We start from the raw sequence: 8,921 nt of genomic DNA, 5'->3' as shown, positions 1-8,921 counted from the left end.
ACTGTGGGACTCATATCCTCTCCAACATTTATTATTATTTGTATTCTCGATGATTGTCAGGTACAAAATTTAATGACTAAAAACTGCTAATCATTAGAAATAATATTTTCATGTGATACTTTTCAAAGTAGTAAAGAATACAAAACCTTAAGATGAGCAAAATCTCAACATTTCTAAAGAAGACAAAGTTAACAATGCTGAGCCGTTCTGAAGCCCCAAACTGGAAATAAAATAAAATAAAACAGACACCATTTTGTTTGTAATTTTCCTATTTTCATCATGAATTTCTTGCATTTTTGGTAATTTTTTTATTGCACTAAAATATTTGTCTTGATTAATGAATTGTTTTTGCTCCCTCCCCCACCCCGCTGATGCTCATTAGGTTTTGTACGTGAGATAAGTGTTCTTTCACGCCCTCTTAGTCCTGATTTTGGAACAGTGTCCAGTACACAGTAGCTCCTCAGTAAATACTGGTGAGCATTTCACCCTTCCCATCTCTTCTGCAATCTGAGTGTCCCAAACCCTACAGCTCTAATAACAACCGGCTGCCTACCCCTAACACATCCTCCCTTCTCCTTCCTTCATCTAAGGGAGGGCTGTGCTCTCCCCACCTGCTCTTTGCTTTGTAATTTTCACAACTTAAAATTCAACTTCACCCACATACTCTCTTTTTCCACACGTGGACACCACTTTAATTCTTGCAAAATGTCCAAACTTCAGAAAATTCCATCTGCTTCTTTCTTTCTCTAATTAAACCTGGTTTTCATCAAACACTAGAAAATGTTAAGAAAATATCACTTTGCCTAATCACTATTATTGTGACAATATAACATCTTCTGTTGTTGAGCATTTGAAGTCCTTCACTTCCAGTGTAAATAACTACGATGTCACTTGGACATGGTGCCAACAATTTTAGACTGAAATCATGGCTTTCTATTCGTAACTGTATGAGCAAGTTAGATGAGCCCATTGTATTTTCTACTTGAAGGCTACTTCGTATGCTAACATATTATACATTAATGTGCTTTATTATTGTTATCAATAATAATGTGAGAAATTTAATGAGAATCCCATGGCTCATTTTAGAATCTAGACATTAATATTTAAATCAATTCCATATAAAAATCTATCTTGAGTCACATAAAAAGAAAGTATGAATTCTGGAAACTAAGATTTACAATGTAAAGACTTTGGTGCACATTACATAAGGTAAGTGTAAAATAGGTAAAGATGATAGGCTATGAGATTATAACTATGTGCTATCATATAACCATTATTTCCTAAATTATATCCTGTTCTGTCCTCACTCTATCCCGGGGTCTCAAACTCTAGCATATGTTGAGATCTAAAGCAACTGAACCTCTCAAAACAGAACAGAATGGTGGCTACCACAGGCTGGGGCTGAGCAAAATGGGGAGATGCTGGCTAAGGGTTCAATGTTTCAATTAGGAGAAAAATGTGATAACTATTTGAAGTAATGGATACATTCATTTACTTGATTTAGTCACTTCACAGTGTATACATATATCACTTTCTACACCATATTATATATACAATTACAATTTGTCAATTGTCAGTAAAAAATTTAAAAGGAAATGAAAAATATAAAGATCAATGGGCCCTTCCCTTAAAGATTTTTGACTCAGGAGGTCTGGGATGAGGTTGAAGGATTTTAATTTCCATCAAGTTGCCTAATGATGCAGATGTTGCTGGTCCAGGGACCACACTTTGAGAACGATGGCATTAGTCCAGTCTCTGCCAGGGGATTTTAATCAGCTCTTAAGAACTTTGACACCATACCATATGTCTGCACCAGAGAGAGAAATAAAAATAAGACAGAGTTCAATCCTATATTATCGTAGCAACCACCAACCATCACAATCATACCCACAGCAAAACATCATTTTAAAGTTTTATGGGTTTTAAATCAGATTTTAATCAATTGTCTTTTTTTAACTTGTGTACATAATTCTTTACTATTTATATTCTTCACATTCTTTACACTTACTATGTAACTTTTTGGGGTCTCATTACCATTGTGTGAAACCCTGAGACACAATTACAGGAGCAGCTTTTTAAAAATTTTTATTTCTACTTTTATTTTTCCTGTTGCAAACCCCAGGCTTTGATGGTTCTGATTTCTGGTTCCAGAAACTTTCTTGACTTTGTTTGTAATTTTCCTATCTTCATCATGAATTTCTTGCATTTTTGGTAATTTTTTTATTGCACTAAAATATTTGTCTTGATTAATGAATTGTTTTTGCTCCCTCCCCCACCCCACTGATGCTCATTAGGTTTTGAACAGGGGCTGCTATCTCCTCCCTCTGCCAACTCTCCCTCTTCGAAACTGGATCAGCCTCCATCTGGGCAAAATGCCCTGATGTGGCCAGGAAGCAGAGCAGATTGCTATCCAGAAAACCTTGACCTTTGTTCCTGTAATCAGCCAGAAGGCAGTAGCTGGAACTCTGTCCTACTGACAGAGTGGAATATTCAAAGTAGCATCTAAAGTATTACTACTCCTTTGAAACTCATGAGTATCTGGCTGTGCACATAAGGCTCATTGTGAATCTCAGTGATATCTGTCCAGCATTGCCCTCTAGTGCCTGTGGCCATATTTCTAGATGCTTCATATCTTCTCATTAGGGTGCTTGACATTAAAAAGGTAAATTAGAGAAAGGTGTTTTTCCACAATTTCATGGCAGACAGAGAAGCAACCAGATGCAGACAGCAAGACAAAAGTTTTATGAGTGTTTTTTCCTCCATCAACAAAGTGTGAAAAGCATATATTTGTTGAGATATTCCTTCATTCATATTAGCCATTATGACAGAGAAGATTTGTCTGTATTTTTGACCTGCCTGAAAAGAAATGCAGTGTAGGACAGGAGGTTATTCCAATGACATAAGTGAAGCTACATTTTTTAATTCATGCTACAAATTCTTCTGGTCTGCAGACTTCTTCTTCCATATATTTCCTTGACATGGGATAAGGCAAGCTCCTTCTTCCAGATATGGTGAAGGATTTCTTTCAAGATAAACTAAAAAAGTTCTGGGTGGTTCTTTAGTTTGTGGTGGGGAGCTTATTACTAATCTTAGAAATGTCTGAGCTATATATTAGAGCATTCCCTTCTTACCTTGAAAACACACACACACAGAGAGAGAGAGAGAGAGAGAGAGAGAGAGAGAGAGAGAGAGAGGAAGTAAGAAAGAGAAAAAGGTCAAAGAAAAAGAAGGAAAGGCCACAACCCTGGTGTTTCATTTTGAGCCCTTTTTTCCTAGACTCCCAGGCAGTTCTATGCACAGCATGGCTACTGAAAGACTCAGACACAGCCCGCCATACTCATCTGTTGTATGACATGGAAAGTGCCCTTTCTGCCTTGCCCAAAAAAGCCAAATTGCAAGTATCCTGTATGCCCCTGACTTTCCTCACCTCCCCAGCTGTATTTTTGGCAATAGAATTCTCATGTTCAAACTACAGCTAAGTGGGTTCAGTACAGCTCTGTTTTCTGCTTTGCTTGCAAGTGAAGTACAGTAGAATTTCCTAAGCAGATGTGAGGAAAAGTGCAGGTAGATGCTACCTGTCTGTCACATCCCTGCCAACTAAGTACAAGGGATGGTCAGAAGAGATTAATCCTAAGAAGTTAATAATGCATCATCTGAGAAAGTGAATTTCTTTATGACCTGCCCTGATTTTATAATTAAAATCAATAGGAAATGGTAAAACTGCCAAGGAAATACACCAAAACGTAATTTTAAGTGACAGAATTATCAGTAATGAGTATTTTTCTCTTTCTGTTTTTCTCATAATCTAAATCTTCCACAAAGAGCATATTTAACAGCTTTACTAAAGTATAAATCATATACCATAAAATTCATTTATTTTAAGGAGACAACTGAATGTTAATAGTAAATTAACAATGTTGTTCAATCATCCTCACAGTTCAATTTAGAACATTGCCATTATCCCAAAAAGAAATCTGTGCAGATTTATAATTACTCCCTGTTCCCATCCTGAACCTCTGTGAACCAATGATTTACTTTCTGTCTCTCTTTGTGCTCTTTCTTTGTAGCTGACATAATGGAATCACATAACTAGTGGTCTTTTGTGTCTAGCTTCTTTCACTGAGCTCGAAGTTTCCAGGGTAGAGCATGCTATGCCACTTGGTAGCTAGATAATAACCCTGTGTATAAATGTACTATATTTTGTAAGTTTGTTAGTTGATGTACACTTGGGTTGTTTCCACTCTGGCTGTTGAGAATAATGCTGCTGTAAATGTATGTTGTCATTTCCTCTGGGTTGGTAATGAGACATGGAATTACTCATATTGCAAAATTCTGCCTAAGATGGTGAGAAACCATTAAGTCTTTTTCTTCAGTAGCATGCTTTATACCTCTGTTGCTCCCACCAGCAATATGTGAGTGATCTATTTTTGATACATCCTCAGTAGCACTTGGTGACGTCCTAATTTTTAAATTTTAGCTCTTTTGATATATGTGTGGTGATATCTGATTGTTGTTTTAATTTGTTTTTCTTAGTGACTAATGCTATTGAGCACTGTTTCTTGTTTTAGGACATTATTTTATCATGGTGGGCAAAATGTTTTTTTTCAAATATTTTGGCCTTTTATTTAAATCAGCTTTTTAAAATATTTTTTTATTTGTTTTAGTTAGTTATACATGACAGCATAATGCATTTATACACTTAGATAAAACATAAATGGGATATAATTTATCATTTTTCTGATTATACAGTTGGTAGAATCACATTGGTCATGCAATCATATTATATTCATAAGTAATAATATCTGTTTCATTCTGCTACCTTCCTTTATCCTCAGATTCCCTCCTCTCCCTTCCCTCTACCTAATCTAAAGGAACCCTATTCTTCCCTAGTGGCCCCCCTCCTTATTGTGAATTAGCATCTGCCTATGAGAGAAAAAAACTTTCTGCTCTTGGTTTTGGGGGATTGGCTTATTTTGCTTAGCAGGATATTCTTGAATTCCATCCATTTACCTGCAAATGCCATAATTTCATTCTTCTTTAAAGCTGAGTAATATCAGCCTTTTATTTGGGGATAGTTTTAGATTTGCATAAAGGCTATGAAACTGTAAGGACAGCTCGAAGTCCTCACATACCCCTTACACAGGTTCCTCTATTATTAACATCATCCAGGAGCACATTCTGTCCGTCACAGCTAAGGAATGGACACTCTGTGATCTCAACTTCAGACTTTGTTCCCATCTCATCAGGGTCTCCACCGTTTTCCCTTTCCTCTGACAAGTTTTATCTCAGGTCTCATGTTGGGAGAGTTGTATGTCTCCTGTGTCTCCTCTGGTCCATGATAGCTTCTCAGCTTTCACAGTTTTTGATAACCTACAGTATTGGCCAGGTATCCTGATCAATGTCTCCCAGTCCGGGCATGACTGACTTTTTTTCCTCATGATTAGACTTGGGTTATGAATTTTGGGAATGAATATCACATAGACCTTCTGCTCACACTTAAATCGATACTCGTTTTATTATTTTTGAGTCATAAGTGTTCTTTTTTTTTCTAAATATTATGTTTCTTTCTTTCTTTCTTTCTTTATTTATTTATTTATTTTTATTGGTTGTTCAAAACATTACAAAGCTTATGACATATCATCTTTCATACATTTGATTCAAGTGGGTTATGAACTCCCATTTTTACCCCAAATATAAGTTGCAGAATCACATCGGTTACACATCCACATTTTTACATAATGCCCTATTAGTGACTGTTGTATTCTGCTACCTTTCCTATCCCCTACTATCCCCCCTCCCCTTCCCTCTCAACTTCCCTCTCTACCCCATCTGTTGTTATTCAATTCTCTCCCTTGTTTTTTTTCCCCCTTTCCCCTCACAAACTCTTATATGTAATTTTGTGTAACAATGAAGGTCTCCTTCCATTTCCATACAGTTTCCCTTCTCTCTCCCTTTCTCTCCCCCCACTCGTCTCTGTTTAATGTTACTCTTTTCCTCATGCTCTTCCTCCTTGTTCTGTTCTTAGTTGCTCTCTTCATATCAAAGAAGACATTTGGCATTTGTTTTTTAAGGATTGGCTAGCTTCACTTAGCATAATCTGCTAATGTCTGAGAGGTGGAACATGTGGAGCTCGTGGTCTTTCTAAAATTCTCAATTCCCCAGCCTCTGGGAGAGTTCATGTGGAAGTGGGAAGAGTGGAGAAGATGGGAAAATACCAAGATAATGAGGACTCTTGTGGCATAATGGAAGGAATTTAGTAGTTATGCAGAGTGAGGAAAATACAGGTTAAGACTTACAAATAGGCCCGTGGACGCCGCCGAGAAAGCATCGTTAAAGTCTGTCTTCCTGCTGCCGTCATGTCTAAATCAGAGTCCCCTAAAGAGCCCGAACAGCTGCGGAAGCTATTCATCGGAGGGCTGAGTTTTGAAACAACTGATGAGAGTCTGAGAAGCCATTTTGAGCAATGGGGAACACTCACGGATTGTGTGGTAATGAGAGATCCAAACACCAAGCGCTCCAGAGGCTTTGGGTTTGTCACTTATGCCACTGTGGAGGAAGTGGATGCAGCCATGAATGCAAGACCACACAAAGTGGATGGTAGAGTTGTGGAACCAAAGAGAGCTGTCTCACGAGAAGATTCTCAAAGACCAGGGGCCCACTTAACTGTGAAAAAGATCTTTGTTGGTGGCATTAAAGAAGACACTGAAGAACATCACCTACGAGATTATTTTGAACAGTATGGGAAAATTGAAGTTATTGAAATCATGACTGACCGAGGCAGTGGAAAGAAAAGGGGCTTTGCTTTTGTAACTTTTGATGACCATGACTCTGTGGATAAGATTGTCATACAGAAATACATACTGTGAATGGCCACAACTGTGAAGTGAGGAAAGCCCTGTCAAAGCAAGAGATGGCTAGTGCCTCATCTAGTCAAAGAGGTCGAAGTGGTTCTGGAAACTTTGGTGGTGGCCGTGGAGGTGGTTTTGGTGGAAATGACAATTTTGGTCGTGGAGGGAACTTCAGTGGTCGTGGTGGCTTTGGTGGCAGTCGTGGTGGTGGTGGATATGGTGGCAGCGGGGATGGCTACAATGGATTTGGTAATGATGGAAGCAATTTTGGAGGTGGTGGAAGCTACAATGATTTTGGCAGTTACAACAATCAGTCATCAAATTTTGGACCCATGAAGGGTGGAAACTTTGGAGGCAGAAGCTCTGGACCTTACGGTGGTGGAGGCCAATATTTTGCCAAACCACGAAACCAAGGTGGCTATGGCGGTTCCAGCAGCAGCAGTAGCTATGGCAGTGGCAGAAGGTTTTAATACTGCCAGGAAACAAAGCTTAGCAGGAGAGGAGAGCCAGAGAAGTGACAGGGAAGCTACAGGTTACAACAGATTTGTGAACTCAGCCAAGCACAGTGGTGGCAGGGCCTAGCTGCTACAAAGAAGACATGGTTTAGACAATACTCATGTGTATGGGCAAAAAAACTCGAGGACTGTATTTGTGACTAATTGTATAACAGGTTATTTTAGTTTCTGTTCTGTGGAAAGTGTAAAGCATTCCAACAAAGGGTTTTAATGTAGACTTTTTTTTTTTTTTTGCACCCATGCTGTTGATTGCTAAATGTAATAGTCTGATCATGACGCTGAATAAATGTGTCTTTTTTTTAAATGTGCTGTGTAAAGTTAGTCTACTCTGAAGCCATCTTGGTAAAACTTCCCCAACAGTGTGAAGTTAGAATTCATTCAGGATGATGCCAGGTTCAGAAACCTTGGTGTAGTTGTGACCTTCTGAAGTTCACCATTGAAAGGGTCACCCAAGCAGTCATGGAATTATTTGGTTATAAAAATGATTGTTGGCATATCCTATGCAATATCTAAATTGAATAATGGTACCAGATAAATAATAGATGGGAATGAAGCTTGTGTATCATCCATTATCATGTGTAATCAATAAACGATTTAATTCTCTTGAAAAAAAAAAAGACTTACAAATACTATTTTACTACATTCTAACATATTTTTGATAACACAAATTCATGAAAATAACTCCAGAGTTACACACACACACACTCACACCTACATGGTTGTTTATTTCCCTTTTTGATGTTCTGATCATTTGTTATTTTTATCGAAAGTTCTTACCACTAGCTAATGGAAATGGTAAAAGGAACCCACTTACAGTATTATGACGCTAGATGTCAAAACACTTTTAATAAGTTCGAGTTTTCCAATAAAAAGTCTCCAGCACTGTACCAGCATACAAAATCATCTTGCAATAGACAGGAACACTTAAAATGTATGCTGTGGTAAGGAAATAACAATGACTATATGCGAAAATAAATCCAATTTCCAAAAATAAAGATGAGACAGATGGCTGTTCATACATGCAGAGATGAAGCAGGCTCACAGACTCTTCTAAACATTGAGCATACTCGAATTTTTAAACACTCATTCCACTCTTCAGGAACAGGCCTATTCTATATGGCTAGAGCCACCTCAACTAGGAAGGTTTTATTTTAATCATTCAGTAAGTTACACATTGAGCAGACATTGAAGCTAATGCCACAAGACGACGTCTTTAGGGACATGAAGGAGCAAAGGTAATTACCACAGAGTTCTTACCCTCTGATAGTCTAAAGACTAATTGCCACAGGAGAGGAACCGCTGTGGAAAGCTAACTCATGATGGATGGGAAGCTAGAGAAGGGATGATTGGTACTGTCCAGTAGACATAGCACAGGCTCAAAATCCAAAACCCTGGGGGTGATAGTGTAACCCTATTTTTTAAAATTAATGTATTGAGACATAATTTGCATGCTGTACAATTTGCCCACTGGAAGTAAACACATTAGTGGTTTTCATTATGTTCAGAGTTGTTCAATCCTAGCCAAAGTTGATTGAACCTTTGCATTTCCCTGCCCACA

General features: G+C 38.0%; 1 pseudogene; it reads left to right on the top strand.

Annotated features, from left to right (window-relative positions):
• Positions 1-6,309: 6,309 nt before the first annotated feature.
• On the top strand, positions 6,310-7,466 carry LOC144250579 (heterogeneous nuclear ribonucleoprotein A1-like; annotated as a pseudogene).
• Positions 7,467-8,921: the final 1,455 nt, after the last annotated feature.

This window comes from Urocitellus parryii, chromosome 16 (assembly GCF_045843805.1).
Source record: "Urocitellus parryii isolate mUroPar1 chromosome 16, mUroPar1.hap1, whole genome shotgun sequence".
In the NCBI taxonomy this organism is placed as follows: domain Eukaryota; kingdom Metazoa; phylum Chordata; class Mammalia; order Rodentia; family Sciuridae; genus Urocitellus; species Urocitellus parryii.
This window is presented reverse-complemented; position numbering and strand designations above follow the sequence as displayed.